Below are 18466 nucleotides of genomic sequence, written 5' to 3' on the forward strand. Positions count from 1 at the left end.
GATGTGCTAACTGCATGTGAAGCGTGACCCATCCCTGACACGCATACATCAACCAACACTGGTAGTATAGAGAGTATATGGTATAGTCTGGTATGGTATGTCATGAGCTGAGCGATATGGGAGTTGAAGTATGGAGATGTGAAACATGAGGGGGCGAAAAAGCATGAGTGGGAGTGACAGAAGCAGAAATGACATGATGTGGGGAGGGATGGAGGGTGTGTGGAGGCGGTGGGGGGTTAAACACACTGAGTAATGGAGAGATGAGGAGGGAGAGAGACGATGGGAGGGCATATGAATATTTGATCTTGCGGTGAGAGCGGGGTTGGCGAGGTGGGGAGGGCCGTCCCAGAAGTCCTTGTGATGAGTGGTGCTGTAAAAATATTTACCTTAAACACAGCACTGTGGGACATGAGCAGCAGCAAGGGGAGGGGAGGGGGGAGACAAGGAAGAGGAGGAGAGATGTGAAGTCCTTCCTTCCTTCTTTCCTTCCTTCCATCTTTCCTTTCCCTCCGTCGTTGCTTACTTCTTTTTTTTTTCTTCTTCTTCTGCTTCCCGTCAGATAAAGTGGGTCAACATTACACATCAGTACAACACGCTGCAGGGGAGGAAGAGAAGGATTTAAGCTGCGAGAGAGATGGATGAGGATGATGGGAAGAGGTAAGGAGGAGAGCAAAAAAAAAAGAAAGAAAGAGACTCTGCAAAGAAAGAGAGAGCGAGAGGGATAAAGTGTAATGTTGGCGCACAGAACAGAGGGAGGGAGGTAGAGGGTTTGAGAAAGAGCAGGGATGGAGAGAGAGGAGCAGGGAGAGGAAAGGGGAAAAAGGCAATGATTAATTCATCGTAATGTTTCGGTGGGGCCTTTCGCAGCAGCGCAGGTCTGGCAACTCGTAGGCCCCTAAGAGGCTGCGCATGATGGAGAGGCGACCATTACATATGTTTAAAAACCGCTGCCTCCCGACACTCCAGCCATCCTCATTTAGACCCTCTGGTTTGTGCACTTGAGTTTTTTTCACAAGTGTGGGAGATGATGAAGCGATGAACGAGGGGAGCCAGGAAAAAGAGAGAGAGAGAGGGAGAGGAAGAGGGGGGGAGAGGCAGATGAAGAGATTGAAAGCAGGATTAGCTCGGCCATGTGTCAGCCAGCGCCTGTGGGTGTATTTCCCCGTATCCAGTATCTCTGAGCACATGTTTACCCACCTCGCAGACATCTAACGGAAACCTTGTCATATTTCCCTCAGACAGATCTGGCTGCCCCACAGGCCAACATTAGCACGGGGGCCAAAGCAGTCACTGACTGATTCCTATTCTGAGGGGAGGTGTCGCTGACACAAATGCAGGTGATAAAAAACATGAGGGCACGGTTTGTTATCTCTCAGGCGAGGATTTAGTGAAGCTAAACCCAGTATAACTCACTTCACTTGCCTCTTTATTAGAGGAGCAGTGGTTAACATCAGTCTAAGAAAGATGTGTGTATATTATATATATATATATTTTTTTTTTTTTTTAAAGAAAGGCTTCTTTTAGATAAACCACATCTGTCACTCTGCTGTTTTCACTGGAGCTACTTTCCACTGAAGAAGCCGTCCCTCAGAAAACGGTGCTCTGTGGATTATCCACAGTATGGAGGACGGTGTTTCTTACTGTTGAATTTTTCAAATGTAATTTTTCACTGTGCTGAGCAGCACAAACAGAATTCCCTTCACCTCCATTACGCTGAGGTGGGGAGGCGGAGATCTGCAGGATCTCAGAAACACTGAGCCCAAGCCCTCCCACCGCCACCACACTTTAACATGGGTTTTCATCTTGTATTTATTAAATTAGATTTCTTCTAAACTGTGTTTCTTAAAGCCTAGAGTCTGGTTTCACACCAGCAGGGATAAAATAGTGGTGAGTTTACTTCATATATCTTTGTTAGGCTTGCTGTCAAAACTCAGTACTTGTTGATTATCTAAAGAAATGCATCTGCAGCATTGAGTATCAAGGAGTTTTTCGGTGTTCAGGGACTAATCGACAATAAAAAAAAACACACACACACACATAATAAAGCAGTTACTGAAAGTTGAGAGAAAAATACCGACTGAACTCTTCACTTCCAACAGTGATGAAATATTAGGAATCAATACTGTTACCAGCAGTATTCATTTATGTTTGGTTGGCCTAAAAGTAGCCTAATTTAAGTTTATCGAGTCTAATTATAGTGAAGTTTAAAAAAAACTCACTGTATGTGGGTTTGAATCTGTGTAAAATCGTAACGGATCAATAAAGCTTTCACATTCCCAGGAAAACTAATCGAACATGACCTCAGGCTTCTCAGTGGTAGCTGCACACCCGTGTTCACAGATACAGTAAAATGTAAAAAAAAAAAAACAACTCATAGAGTGTGTATTTTTGTGTGGTTGAACGGACCTTTTGATGTTATTTATAAATTATATTAAAACGCAGATAGCAGTACAGAACAGCGTCTGTTTGAGCCAACAACAGAGAGGTAACTGCAGGTCGAAGCCATTACTGGAGCTTTGAATTGAATCTCAGGCGGAGATTGTCGACGGTTTATAGAAATATTTTGTCCCTTTTCGACAGCCAGACAATTTGTGCATTCAGCCTTGTTCCCCCTCCTCTCTGTTTACGACTACATCACCTCTTCCACTTTCTGCTTAAGAGGCTGCCAAGACAAATCCGGCACATCTCGGGCTGCTCAAACTGTGCAGACCTCGGTGAAGTATACCTTTTGCCCGATGCCACCACCACCACCACCCAGGCTCTCTATGAGCCTGCCAGCATAGATGAAAACATCAGTGCTGCTCTTCTCAGGTTTTTCAAGAAGAAAAATGAAAGAGAGGGGTGAAAAAACACACACAAAAAAACAAAAAACTACAAAGCAGTAACGTCTTTTTAAGTCTGGTGTCGGGACACCGTCGTGAGCGCGTCGCTGTGCTCCTCGCCGACATCAAACGGTTGGCACAGGGTTTGCCAACCAGCTGGTGCAGATGGCCGGACTCAAACGGGACATTTTAATGAGAAGCAGGTAGAGCATTAGCAGTCTGGGCAGGGGTTCAGCGCCCAGGAGGCCACAGCAACACACACACACACACACACGTATATATATATATATACATGCAGCTCTAGCCAGCAGTATGCAGAGAGGAATGTGTGTGTGTGTGTGTGTGTGTGTGTGTGTGTGTGTGTGTGCATGCTTTAAGGAGTGAGCAGTGGGAAATGGAAACCAAGACGGACCCATGACAACTTACTTCATCCTACAGACATATTCCCATACCCACACACATGCACAGGCACAGGCACACACATAAATACATAATCAGCCCCACAGCCCAGTCAGGCAGTCCTACAGCATGTCAGAGTTAAAACAGCATAAGACAGGCTCATATCTCTGTTACAGTGCTGGGGGGTGGGGGGAGGGGGAGAGGAGGATTCTCCCACTCTGGGGTGGAAAGAGCGGGTTAATGGGTTCATCAGCTCCAGTTATCAGCAGGCTGCCACTGCCACCTAGTGGGCTGCACGGGTAAGACGCCACCCTGCTGTGACAGATGTAGAGAGGGATGTACTGTGTAAACAACAGAGGTGTAAGTGGGACATGCGCGCTATCTGCTGGACACTGACGGTGTTAATGCGAGAAATGTTTAAGAAATTAGAGCTTGTTTTTCTGGGAGTCGCACACGCCATAAAGTCATCTCTAATCTCATCTTAAAGTTAAACAGCTCCATCACTACTAGTATGATTTTTTTCCCCCTCTCTCTACACTGACAGCTCCTTATATATCAGTCTCAGACGGCCATGAAAGGGGATAATAATATTCACTTCAGCACAATATCATGAATGATGATGATGAGATTAAAATAATGTTCAACTTTCCAGAACAGAAATGGAGAAATATCTCCACCCAGAGGCCTGTGCAGCGGCGCGGGCCAACAAAACCAAACAGCAGAGCCGAGGTTCAGATGAAGATTGATTCCGTGCAGGATGTCCAGCTGGAGAAGAGACAGAAATCACTCCTCTAAAGTCAAAGGTTTGACTGTTACTCTCCTAATATAGAACATATAACTGTTTACAGAAATCCTCTTAGGTCAGTGGATAAAAGTGTCTCAAGCTTTTTATCTTAACATGAAACCACCTGCAGTGTGCAAAATGTCATCAGGGTCAACTCAATTTAAGGTTGTATGTAGACTGTGAGTTCACAGCCAGTACAAGCCAGAGGCATAGCTGGAAAGACAGGATATGATCGAGTTGCATTATGGGAATTGGTATATCCAGTGTTTTTAAAGCTTGACTCGGCCTTGGAGACTGAATATTCTGCCTTAGTCTGTTTTTATGTCTTAGATTTTGACTAGTTTTCTATGTCTCTTGTGAGTTTATGAAAGTATAATATCACCAGAGTCATAACTTGCCCATGTGAGCGGGTCATCTTCAAATTACAGAAGAGTTATAGGATTTTAATTTGATTGTAATTACATTATAGACACTCATACATCTCTCCACTCAGGACCGAACTGTTGCAGACGTGATTGCAGACTGGCAGGTTTCACTTGTGTGCGGCGTTTACACCAAGTGTCCAGCAGAGGTCTGTGTTCAGCAGTCTATATGTCCCGCAGAGCACAGCAGCCTCTGCAGCAAGAAACAAGCCTCTGTGTGTTAGTGTTGCCTTCAGGTGTCCTTGTAATTTTCCAGCTCACAAATTTTAACGGGAACAAAATAACACTGCACATTTAGATGCAACACACAGCTCAATGCAGCAGTATGAACTGTGCCAATGCTATGTTGCAACCACTGATTTTATTGCGTGCTTTTATTGGCGGCTGTTGCGATATGCTCTTTAGGAAATACAACTCTGTAATGAAGATTCAGCGTTTTTTTTTTGTTTTTTTTCCCTATCAGATTCAGATTATTGTCGGAATCTACACCAAAGTCAAATGACTTACTTAAATATCCTTTTTCCCCTGAGAAAAACAATAAAAGCAACATCTAAAATTCCTGGTTCAGCGCCTTAAATTAAAGTCAAATCAGGTTTTCTTTGGTACAAATTAGCTCAGTACTTTTTGCGTTATCCTGCAAACAAACAACATAAAGAGACACAAGTTAAAGTAAATATTCCTCTTTAATGAAGATGTCTTGTATAATGAGTATGTAGTGCACAGTTTTTACAAAAAATAAATCTCAAAAGAGCTAATTGACAGTGTAATGGAAACACACACAAACATAAACTACCAAAAATAATGTTAGATTATTATTATTATTATTATTATAAAAATCACTTTATAATGATGCAGATTCTGCAGAGCTAAAGAGCACAAAATGCTCTCCAAGAGGTATTTTGGTTCCTCCACATCACTTTAATAGCTTCTTATAAAACATTTTAATCCCTGAGAATTGGATTTATAACTTTAATCTGTGCTCTGAACTTGACATTTTAACATTTCCCACTGTCCTTGAATGCAGCACAACACAGAAATTCCTTATAAAACCCCAGAAAACAGAGTGACACCAGGATGTAATTTGAACAAACCTCAGCCAGTGAAAATTGTCTCAGCGATGTTGTTTCTGTTTTATTTGTTTGTAACGCGTCTTAAGTTCGCTGCAGATCTGAGCTCGACTTGAAATAACTGTTCAATTTCTGCGTCTGTTATGTTGTTACTGGTAATGAACCCCCCCGCCCCTCTCTCTCTCGCAGTGTTTCATGAATCATCATCGCACTTGTTTAACAGACTTTAATCCGGTTTCATGTATTCTGGATATTTTGGTGGCTGAACATCTGCTCTGTGACTCATGTGAAAGCTTTCATTTACTATCTGTTCATAATTACCGCCCTTTGTTCTGCCTTCACAAGGATCGGATTTATTGGATATATGACACCACAAAAACCAAATCCTGCCACAGCAATTTGATAGATATCAATACGGCCGTATTTCAAAACGCTGTATTTCCTCTGGGAGACTATAATTAGCTGTCAAGTCACAGCGAATGAAGCCGTGGTGGTGGCACACTGCTCCGGACAGGCCCACAGAGGGCACTGCGTCAGAAATCATGGAAATGTTTATGAACTTGATCTTGAACAAGCCACAGATGTTTATCGATTATTATCATTTTTATTGAATACAAACTCTTGCCAGTGCAGTTTGTGTGTTTATTTTCAGGAAAAATGAGAACGTGTGCAGATATGTGGAGACTCAAAGACCTCCCAAGGACAACACCTTCCAAAATTTATACTTATTTAAATATATATTGAGTATACATTACTGTTAGTGCTGGTTTGTTTGAACTGACTTGAGGAACCGGGTTGATTTTATTATGATAGCCAGACAAAGAATTTTTAAATATATATTAAAGCAATGAGTGTTTGCAGCATTTAATAATTTTATATTGATTAAAAATAAATTAAAAGGAATCTCTAAATAATCAGCATAATTTCTTATCAGTACTTTTTTTTTCTCTAAAGAGCAAAGTGTCAGCAAGCCCGTCACACAAACCTCGATAATTATCTAGAGTCCATAAACTGCAGCTTTTTTTTTTTTTCTTTTTCTTTTTCCCCTGGACCCGTCTCCTTTTGTGGCCTGTAAACTTGGATCATATGGGTTCACCATGGGTTGAAATCAGTCACAGTCTGTCTACCTTAAGTCAAGCAGACAGGGATGATGGGCTTTAGGAAACCATTCATTGCAGCAAACATACACTTTTCAGGCCCCATTGAGAAACTGACCTGCTGAAGTGATCTGAGGGCAGAGTATCTGTTGCAGCCACAGCTCACTGCGCCCTCGCGTCCTCTTTGTTGTTTTACTCCTCTTCTTCTTCTCCGTCTTTAAAGGGTTTAAGCTTCATGTGAACCGACTTGCCAGGTTATTACTGCTCAAAATAACACAGATTCTTCAGTTGATTTATTTTCATATTTCAAAAAGCACTAAAAAAGTGTTTAAACTTAATACTTTTTTTTCTTTCTTTTTTTTTAAAGTTTGGACAAAATGGAAATCTGTTCAGACATCCTGCTTCTTTCTGCATGACATTATGATCATTGAAGACCACAATGGAAAACACTTGTCTAAGTAGTTGTCAAGCAACCTAAGCTTAAAGTTTCTGAACTAGCTCAGATGTTGTTATTAGAAACTGTTTGTCTCTGCTTGCCTTAGCTATTGTCGTGTATATTGGTGGATTACATGCATGTGCACGTTATGCACGTGCCTCAATCTAAACGGTTTTATGTTAAATGTTGCGTCCTTTGGCGTTTCTTACTTTATCCTGTGTTTCCCAGTATCTGCAGTGCACATAAGAGTCTGTTTGTTCCCATCTAGCCTCTCTCTACATATATATGTGTGTGTGTGTGTGTGTTCCTTCATCCCTGCCAGCGTTGAGCCAAGGGCCCATCTGGCTCCTATGAGGGCCGCTCCTTCACGGTGCCTCAGCCTGATTCATGGGCGCTGGACAGCCTCAGCTGCTATCCCACTTCCACCGTTTTACATCACATACCTCTCCAAAAGAGCCTGTGCTGCTGCTGTCTGCTGGTGCTGCTACATACCTCCCAGCCCCAACGCTGCTCTCCCACTGACAGACAAGACGAGCTCTGCAGCACGGACGCCATGTTTCTCCGCGTAGGTAGAATCCATTGTTGGCCCGTTGTTAATATCTGTGTCCGTCGTCCATTTGTTTTTACGAAATCCCTGCTTGTTCTTGGATCTGAGAGTTACTCCGCAAAGCCATCATTGTCTTGTCGTCTTGGGGATTACCAAATTTACCTCAAACACAACAAACCCTGAACGCCACACCCTTACCGAGGGACGTGTCTGTGCAAACTACAACCTACGACCTCCTTCCACCTCCTCCTCTGTGTGTTGATTTAGCATTTTCTCCATCTTAATTCACTCTGCATTTACATCTCTTTCTTTTCTCTTGTCTTTTCGACTTTCACACTCGCCAACATGACGTAACCGCAAATACACGGCTGCCAGTGCGTCCGCGAGACGCTCCCAGGCCAAAACCTCACTGCGTTGGCCGTGGCGCTCGGAGGCGATTCTGTTGCACAACCCCGGAGCCATGAGGCACTTATAGAGTCTCAGATATGCACCCATAGGAGCTGCCCTGTCATCGCACAGCAACACCACAGAGCCGCAGATGAAACGACCGAGGCGGATAAGTGGCATGAATCGCTGCCGATGTGACAGTGTGTCATATACACGGCCTGTAACACACTGTACAAAGACACGCACTGTCCCATCGTCAATGTGCATCATATTTGACTGAGCTAAAACTACTGCGACGTAAATCATATTTTTCCCCTCTCATTTTCTGCTGATTTAGTGACCGCACTTATACTTACTACTTACTCCTTGGCATAAATATAGATTAGAAGTTATTAATTCGTAGGAATATACACACCATCAACATGTAAAAGTGGGAATTTATGTTTGTTTAGCCAAAATTGGTCCAAGTGATTACTGTCCTGTCTTATCATTATCCATGGAGTCCTTGTTAACTTTATAACAGATTCCTCTACAATGAAAAACCCCATGACCAGTTATTTTAAATCAAAACTGCCTTTTACTATTTATAGATTTAGTGTAATTATGGAAGTCTCTCAGTTTTACAACGTCTGCTCTCATTGTCAGACTCTAAAATTATGTGATGAGTTGGCAAAATATCCACATGGTCCTGCTTTTGTTTGAGTGTTATTACAGCCTATGGTTCCCATGATGCATTGTGTTTGGCTCTGAATTCCCCAGAAAGCATCTGTTTCTCTATTTTGAAAACAGTTACATAATGGATGTTTGTTGTGTGTCTTTATTCATGATGAGTCTCAGTTGAGTCATATGGTCGCTCTCAATACAACAGTGAAGGGTCTTGATGAAGAACCGGTATCCATGTCAACCACACCCCATAATCTCCGGACATAAAAGATGGATTGTTATATTTAAATACAAGTGCACTGGTCTGAATGGGGCTGCCAGTAAAAGCTGAATACTGGAGTTCATGGTGCAATCAGGCGGCTTTTTAATGATGCCAAACATTAACTGGGAGTGACTCTATCAAAAATACAAATAAACTGGAAGTGCCAAGTGGTTAATAAACAAATTAAAAGTCAACGCTGGATAAACTTAGTCGAAAACAAAAGTTGAAATATTCAAAAATATACTTTGTTAGGCGTGTAGAGATGAGGATCTTATTATCAATCTCATTATTGTAGATATTTACACAATTATTTCAACAGAACTGGACACAAAATGTGCAAATGTCTGTGTTTTAGCTTCACAAAATAGAAATTCTTCCTTCTGCTAAAGCTCAAGAACTTTCGGGTGATTAAAGGGAAACTATGCAAGTCTGGTCGCTTCTCTTTCCTCTGTTTTGCTAACCCTCCGCCTGGCCATGTGCATTTGTTTACAACGAAGCCGGCGAAAAATCAATCTGTGGAGCAATGGATAACGTTATATAACATATACAAAGTTACGACGTGTATATCTCTGTAGTCTTAAGAAAAGATTATCAGTTACAGAGCGCATTTGTGTCGCGGTGCGCGGAAAAGAGAGCTGGGGCGGCGGGGCGGCGGCCAGGTACTACACTGATGTTGCAAGGTTGGTTTTCAGCCACAAGACGTCAGGTGGAAGGCAGAGAGCCTCCGTTGTCACTCGTAACAAGTCACAAGTCATGTACAGTAGTTAACTATCACAATCAATCCGGAGCTTTATAATTTAAGGTAAAAATGTAGCATAGCCACGGGAGAAATCTTAGTTCCTTTTTAAACACATTGATATAATAGAGGAGACAGGGTAAAGATGAAATATAGTGAAGATGGAGAACAGGTGATAGGAAGTTCAACGCTGGTAGCTGAGGACCAGGAGCTGAGGTGGAAACAAGGTGGTGCAGGGTCCCAGGGCAGAAGAAGAGCAGTAGACCTGTAGGAGTGGAAGTGGCTGAGGATTTATGGAGGTCTTCATTGTGCAACTGGTTGCAGCTGGTGGAGTCCAGCTCCATGCAGCACACCTGTCTCCACTCACACAATTTTAACACACTCACACAGAAAGAGTGAGAGAGAGGCAACAGGTTAGACAGACACGAATTACCTGCTGTTCTTCAGAAGAAAAACGCAGCATGTTTTCCTCTGCGTTTAAGTCTGAACTTGAAATATAAGGATTGATGTTTATATTTCTGGGAAGCCAGACCAGCAACCCTCTATTCACTCTGCCAGGCTACATATGAATTATGGTCTTTAACATTTTTGGAAATGTGCTTATCTGCTTTTTTTTCTTTCTTTTGTTCTGTGGGTTATACATTGGCATGGGCCGGTATGAGATCCTGACGGTATGATAACCATAAGCAAAAATATCACGGTTTCACGGTATTGTAATTACAGCTCTAAAACGTGTTGTTTTGAAATGTCTGGGTAAAAAGAAAAAACAAAAACTTTTTTCACAGTCTTTTATGTAAATAATATATAGAATATTGAATCATTAGTAAATGTGGATCAAGTTAAAATAAATAATTTTATTCTTCTTAATAAAATCAAAATATTGCAGTCCTTTAAAGGAGGCTATTTTTTGGGAAACGGGTCCAGAGCAGGTAAGCCTGACAACGCCGCCCAAGAGTTGAAGAGTTGTGAAATGAGGTTGTCACAGCCTCACCTCTCTAACCTGTAACCTGAGCCACATCGTGAGACATAACGTATTGAGAACAACAGCAACCAACTACTGTCGGGTCTGTTGGGCATTGCTTCTTAAACACGTCCGTTAAATCAGCATCGATTGGCATATTTGGGCCGGCCAGTCAACATTTAGTCGATAATGGAGGTAAATTCATGCAAAACCGCTGATGCGCGTTCTCATCGGGGGCAGTTTTTCAGAGGGCAGTCTCTGCATTTATCTCTAAAACAACTCAGTCTCGTAACGTTCTGAATTATCTCATAGCGTGGTGAATGTGCCGGTCACAACTTGTCCACCAGAGCGTTTTGGAGTTGTTGGATTGTGTATTTGATGAGTTTGATGAGGGAAACCAAGAAATCCCATGAGCCTCCGTAGCATAGCTCTGAACAGCTCAAGGCTCTGCTCCACCGTTCTGAAAATAGCTTGCACCGACAATAAATTAAAGGTAACAAACCTAATGCTATGACTATAGCGATTATGGCAATGGGCCAATTTGCCAAAATGTTGAACTATCCCTTTAAGACTAACATTTTCTATCACATTCAATCTTGCGTCCATATTTTACCACCCTATTCTTCATAGAAAAGATGTTTGTTTTCTTCACTAATATTACATTGTTGGGGCTAATTTGCACAACAGTCCCAAAGTCCAGCATCAATGGAGTTTTTGTACCACTTTTTTTTTTTGCCCTACCATTTCGTAGGGCAATATTATTACTCCCAACACCTTGCCACTCTGTAACGTGTAGGTAAAGGGAATGAGAAATTAGATTTGGCCTCAGTATGAAGCTACAGCCTTACTTAGATGAGCAAAGAGGCTACACGAAACTAAGTTAGCTGTTTTCAGCCTGTTTCCAGCCCTTATGCTAAGCTAAGCTAACCATCTGCTAACCTTAGCTGCATATTCAGCACATGGATATAACGGTCATATCAAATTTCTTATCTAAAGCTCAGCAGCAAAGTGAATTTGCAATAACATTACAATTACATCTGTCGTGTGCTTTGTTGATGCGCTCTGCAGTACGACTTTCATGCTCATGTGAATCCCAACAAATCCCCATCATAAAACCCATCACTTCCTGTTATCCAGTAGATTTCTCTCTCTCTGAAAAGACCAACCAGCAGAAAAAGAGCGACTGGGGAACGGGCTATTGACTGACTCTCAGTCATCTGTGGGAGATGAAGTAGAAAAACAGATATGAATTGTTGCTGCTTTTTTGCTTTAAACTGAAGTAAACCCACATGAGCCAGGTTTTTGCCGACACATGTCTCTCAGTTGCTCCAGATGACTGTCAGGAGAGATTAGACAGAAATACACCCCTGCCCAGAAAGTCTGTTTTAACTTGCAACCTTTTCAGCCTTTTCCTGTTTGTGTGCGCGCAATCAACGCTCAACAGTGTCACCTGGATGCTTCAGGATTGTTCGTGGCATGTTATTGTAGCGTGATATTAACACTGTTGCTGTAAGTCGCAGAAGGGGGGCGGGCAGTGCTGCGCTCAGGAGGCACTGAAGTCACCGTCTGGCTTCCGACACTTTCTTCGCCCACAACACAACACACACACACACAGAGGACATGTGATTTACTCTGGGCAAAGGAAGCCAGTGAAAGTCTGCAGAGCGGCACGGCGCTCACTTGCTCGCTCATATACAGTAGATGGGACTGGGAGTCACTTTGCTCTTGTTTTGCTAGCCGTCATTTCCTAGAAATTCCTGTCTGCCTTCGTTCCTCCAGCCGCTTTATCTCTGATCTGCGTCACTGTCTGCCAATTACTTTTTTTTTTTTTTTTTTGCTTGTACAGAGAAACACATGCAAGCTGCAACACACATACTGTAGCTTCCGCTGACACACATATAAAAGAAAAAACACTGTACATATTGTTGTCTGCAGTCCTCTACTCTCTCGCCCTCTCTGCTTCCTTCACGTCATCTCCCTCTCTCATCATGTGATGCCATAAAAAATGAATCAAGTCAGGCCTTCTGCCTTCTTCTGTTGGGTATTTTTGCTCGGCTCCACTGCTGTCAAAACAGTCTCTTGGCTGTGGTTTTCTACCCTTAAAGTGATACTCCTCGCGAAATCTGTCATTTCAAAAAAGGAGCTGTCAAAGGTCTGTAGTTACCTCCATCGCGCTGAACAGCAGCTGTGCTCCGTTTTTTTGGACTCGGGTCATGGCGTTCGGTTCCAGCAGTGGCGAGGTTTCACGATGGAAAAAATGGTATCAAAATATCTTCATCAAGCTAATCCTACATTATAAACTGTCTGTCCATATGCTCCGCTCCCAGTCAGGGCCGAATATGACTTAATTTGGAGACTGTGCTGCAGAACAGACGAGTGCGAGAGGGAACGCTGAGTTATTCAACAGCAGCTGTAATTAATATTCTTATAATAAAAAGAATAGTTTGATGCTGGAAAGTAAACGCTCGGCGCTGCCTTGCCAAGAGTTAAAGGAGGAGATTGATACCACCCACGTGTCTGTCTGCTCATAATGAAGCCACAGCCACCAGATGCTTAATTTAGCTTAGCATAAACATTGTGGAAACACTGGCTCTGTCCATATGGGGTCTGCAGGGTTGAGTAAGCCGGACTGTTTCTTTGGCCAGACCAGCAGTTTCTTCATGTTTCCAGTGTTTATGCTAAAATAAACACACTGTTTCCCCCCCCACAAACGTGTTTCGTTAACACTGCACCACATGATTGTAGTGGACAGTCGTAATGGACGCTTCCTATCTCGGCTGCTCATCTCGGCTCCACTTTAACTTCTTTCAGCTCATTGTTTTGGCCTTAGTTTCTGTATTGGGAGACTCTCACAGCAGATGGATAAGTAGAAAGGGAGATAGACTGATGTACGTCGATTTATTTAAAGATAGTGGTGCTGTCAAATTTAACATAATAACTCATAAATGCAATTTACTTGTATCCCCACTATTTTTTTAGGGGTGTGGGGGGAAAAAAAGATACAGCATAGTACAGCGATATTTTGCATGGCAATATTATACCAATATATGGACACCAAGTACCAATCTAAGCAGACAAAGAAGTTTATCTTATTAGAAAAAACAGATGTTAACAGTTTTCATTTAGATGCATCACTTGCCGTTGAAAACAGCTAAGAAAATTGTAATATATTGCAGCATATTGCAACATTTTTAATATCGCAATAATACTATATTGAGACACAGGCATTGTGATAATATTGTATTGCAGGGCCTTTGGTGATTCCCATCCCCTAACTATTTTATGTTATGTTTTGTAATGGCTTGATCCATAGTTTGAAACTAAACCATCTCTACTAACAGTTACCACTCAGATGGCGACATCATGTTATTTATTTAGTTATTATTCCACCTTGAGGTTTTTGTGGGTTTCTGGAAAATATCAGTAATTGTTTTTGTTTAAAGCACAGTTGCCTATTGATAAACACTTGAAAAAGATGAGATATTGAAGAAATACAAAAAAGGGGTGATAAATTTGCATTAAATATTTAAAAACGACCCTTGTGTTAGCATTAGCAGCTGTTTATTTGCCAGTCTTGGAGCGTGTTAATTCAGCATCAAACCGTATTCCTTACTCACCTGGAGCGGTTTCCAGTCAACTTTAACCCTCTTCTTTATTACTTCATGTACAGTCCCAGCATGCTGCACGCTTTCTGGCTCACTAAAGCTGATGACATTTGCTAATTTACTCCATAGGTATATAACTTTGGTGTCAAATGACAATGACATTTTTTGATCTTGAATAGTTTCCAGCCAATTCAGTTGTTCCGTAAAAAGTGAAACTCTATATGCGATGTGACCTGTATGGCATCAAACAGCAGATGGACACGGTTAGCAACGAACCAGGGAACATATCAGCATGCTACTATACACAAAAAAAGCTTTTTCTAAGCTGTATTTCTAGTAGGAGTTGGTGGAGACAAAAAAAAAAAAAAAACAGCCAAAAGAAAATGTTGGACTTCAGTCAGATGTCCGGAAACATGACTCTAATTGAATGACAATGTTGCTCCATGTCTGCTTCTGCTGGATGTGCTAGATAATCAGCTGTTTGTTTACAAGGTCCCCAGATCCACATCAAGGCTGATAGTTGTGTTTACAGCTCATTTCCACAGTCCCCAAGTGGCCCAGAAGTCAATTCATCCAGATTTAACCATAACGCGCTGGAGCATATTGAGCGTATGAATGGACAGAGGAGAAATGGACCACTGGAAATTCTGCTGGTGCTGAAGTGAAAGAATTTTTTTCATGTTGGTTGGTTCATTTATTGGGACGATGGCAACTTCTTCCTGTTGGTGGCCACAGTATTTCTCCTTGTTCCTGTTTTAGTTCAAACAAAATAAATCATGATGAAACTTTATTGACTCCCACGGGGCAAATGCAGCTGCAAAGCAGTAAATACATTTGAGATCAAAAGGTATTAAACTTCCCCGTAGGATGTAGAGATGCAGAGAATGAGACTAAAAGAGTCCAGTGTCTCTGAGGCTGTTTTTGAGGACAGCTGTGTCTTTTTGGAGCTGAATGCTGTCAACAAACTAACATGCACAATGACAATGTTTAACAGGTATGTTTACCACATGAATGCAGTTAAATTTAGCATGCTAAAATTGGCTTATTGAATAATAAATTAAAGTGCAACGGATGCTATCATTAGTTATTAAGTATTTGGTCGTAAACCAAAAATATTGGTCATAAAAATATCTGTAAAATTTATTAAATCTAAGATTGTGACCTCATGATAATGAGGGACCTAAGTTATTAGCATTGATTTTCAGGGAAACTTGGAGTTTCAGTGATGATGGTTATCGTTGCTTTTCATTTACACTAACAAAACTATAAAATTAAGTGATTTTTACCAGGTCTTGTACCAAACAAACATGTCTCTTTATGTCACAATACTGTTGAGACACATTAAACTTGGCTGTATTGCAATTTTTAATTTTGCAGCCTTGATTTGAAGTCTACAAAATTTCATGTCAGAAGTTTATAACGTTGATAATTCATTGACTAATTGAATGACCAGTTGGGGGCGCTAGAGGAAACGTCAGGGGATCTCCAAAGTCAACGGGCTTCGTCCTCTGTGGACCATGAATGTTTGTGCTAAATTTCATGTCAGTTCATCCGATACCTCGTTCGGTCCGGTCTCAAAGGTAGCAGCGCCGACCGCTTGACAAACCAACGTCGCCATCTTTACGAGAGGGGAAAGGGAAGAACCCGAAGCCAGGGTAAATAAAGAACGACAAAAAATTTACAAGTCAGACCGAGAAATAAAACGAAACACATTTCTGTCGTCGGGCGGAAACACCGTAGCCCCTGAAACGTCAAACTTCCAGAGTCACCTGAGTATAAAACTGTGTGTGTTTTTAAAATAACCCAACATCCTTTTTTTTTTTAAACTTCAGGGCTAATGGGTTTTGAAAGGTCCTCCAAAGCCCCAGAGTCGTCGAGTCGACTCGGAGGAAGCCGAGCGCGCTGAAGGAGAAACATGTCGCCCACTGAACGCAGACGGTACGGAGACCAGATAGAGAATTTAACAAATGAGAGTGATGATGTGGGAGTGTATCGGTTTACAGTGGTGCATCATCTGTTGACTCACACACATTGATCCCCACACATCCTCATCTGTCCCCCCCCCACCCCCCACCCAAACACACACACCCTCAGATGCCCTCCCTCTCGCTCTCTCCTGTCGATGTGTTTTCCGTCCGGAGGTCCAGAGGTTAAGTTGTCCCCAGCATGTGTTAGTGCTCAGGTCAGCAGCAGCCGAGACCTGTGATGACAGAGTGTGTGAACGCTGGGGAGTGTCAGGGGTTAAATGTGTGTGTGAGTGTGTGTGTGTACAGGGGTAGACAGACACCCCGGCCCGAAACACTTCCTTCCACCTGGCGACCTCCTGTGCAGAGCGAGAGACGATACGAGAGCGGCGCAACGTCTTTAAACAGCGGAGGAAAGATTCATGTTAAAGTTAAACACAAAGTTAAGTCACTAGAAATAAAGAAATTGTAAAACCAGTTAATGCTTGAAAGAAAAAAAACAGATGGTTTAGGATGAGTGGAGCAAAAACATTTTGATCCACTCATCCTAAATTTTTAGAAATCTGCAAAACAAAAAAAGCGAATTAATTAATGTTAATACAGATGTTGCGATCCAGATGCCAGCTTCAAAATGCATGTATGCAAATAAATGCATCCAACTGATATCACATCTTTAAGTATTTAACTAAGAAAGAACTGCAATTGCTTGCAAATTATATGTAGTTTTGATGTTGCTGTTGCACAGTTTTATACAGTGAAAGATAGAGACTAAAGTTATTTTTCCAATGTGGCTGCACTTAAACATTTAATATTTATTCCTGCATTTATTTAGTTCTGAAGCTGCTGTTTTTCATTGTTCTGTTTACAACTTTATTTTTATACACTGAGCTGCGCTTTAACAGCTATTAAAAGGAAGTCAGTCATTGTTTTGTTTTTAAAGATTTATTTATTCGTGATGACTGTAAAACTAGATAATAAAAGAAGAATCTCTCTGCATTTGTACGTGAGCCAGCTCATAGAACAACAATACATCATATAAGTTTTAGTTTTAGTTGAATGCACCAGTGTCAGATCAGTGGCCGGCATCTGATTTAATAAAGAATATAGAATTAGGTTTCAAGCTGCACATTACTTTCTGTCACTTTAATGTAATTTCTAAATTAAAATGAGTGTTTCTTTAACCCTCCACTGGTGCACAGAGGAGTGTGGGTCACATACAAGTCGGTCCTGTCGTAGATGTATTGATAGATTATAGGTGATAGGTGTGTTAATGCCGTCATGCATCTGTTTCTAAACTGCTGCTCACACTGTTCACGTCTCACACCTACAGACACACAAACGCATTCATGTACCAAAGGAATTCAGAGTTTTTCCATTTTATCTTCTTCACCCTGGACTGGAGGGTGAATGTGGAACATCTGGGGTGAACACACACACACACACTCATACTCACACACACATTAACACACTGACACGCACACCACACACACTGTGCGTCAGACTCAAAGCTGTGTGTGTGATCCACTTACGCAGTGTGTTAACTACATAATCATTTTTAAGTTAATCACTTTGCATTTCAACAAACGAGTCACAGCGCACATGGTAGAGACTTGGATGCAGATTCACAAACACACACACACACACTCTCTCTCACACGCACACACACACAAACATGGTGGGTGAGAATGACAGAAGCAGCTGCTGGCATGATCTGGAGGTCATGTTGGATCACAACACTGAGGAAAAAAACAAATTCTTAAACCCAGGGGGTTGTCTTAGATTTGAGTTACTGGATCACATGGTTGTACAAGGCTGTGAGTGTTTCCTTCAGTGTGTGTGTGTGTGTGTGTGTGTTAGAAAAAAAAATCAAAACCACAGATCAAGTTACTTTGTGTGTGCGTTTGTCTGTGTAATGAGGTTTTAGATTAAAAATGTTTTATTTCTTCCATTTATTTCACTCAGAAGTCTTAAACAAGCACAGCGCAGTGGGAGCACATCTGTCTCAGCAGGGGAGTCCTGAAAAACATCAGCTCACACTATATGCACAACATTGAAAAAAAAACACAACTAATGAACACCTCGATAAATAATTGCACCGTAGCCCAGAGCCAACGATGGTGTTCACACAGGTGTCAAACACAGCAAGAAAAACTATAAACTGCTATAAAACAACATCTTTAAGATTGAAAAAATAACAAATGTTAATTGAAGACGTTTTGAAAGGTTTAACAAATTGCATTTTTGTCTTTGGGACATTTTTCCATTTAAAAAAAGGTGCATTTAGAGGAAAAATCAGCTTATTTAATTTGGACTT

The 18466-nt window shown here is 41.6% G+C and overlaps 1 long non-coding RNA gene across 1 annotated transcript in view; it reads left to right on the forward strand.

The window, feature by feature from the left end:
• The first annotated feature begins 557 nt into the window (after positions 1–557).
• Positions 558–18466, forward strand: part of LOC146975742 (uncharacterized) — a 29263-nt gene continuing 11354 nt past the window's right edge. The window contains exons 1-2 of the long non-coding RNA XR_015037451.1: positions 558–657; positions 3874–4024. This is a non-coding gene — a long non-coding RNA (uncharacterized LOC146975742). The remainder of the gene's footprint in view (positions 658–3873; positions 4025–18466) is intronic.

This window comes from Trachurus japonicus, chromosome 13, assembly GCF_045865225.1.
Source record: "Trachurus japonicus isolate A0001 chromosome 13, Traja_1.0".
Taxonomy (NCBI): domain Eukaryota; kingdom Metazoa; phylum Chordata; class Actinopteri; order Carangiformes; family Carangidae; genus Trachurus; species Trachurus japonicus.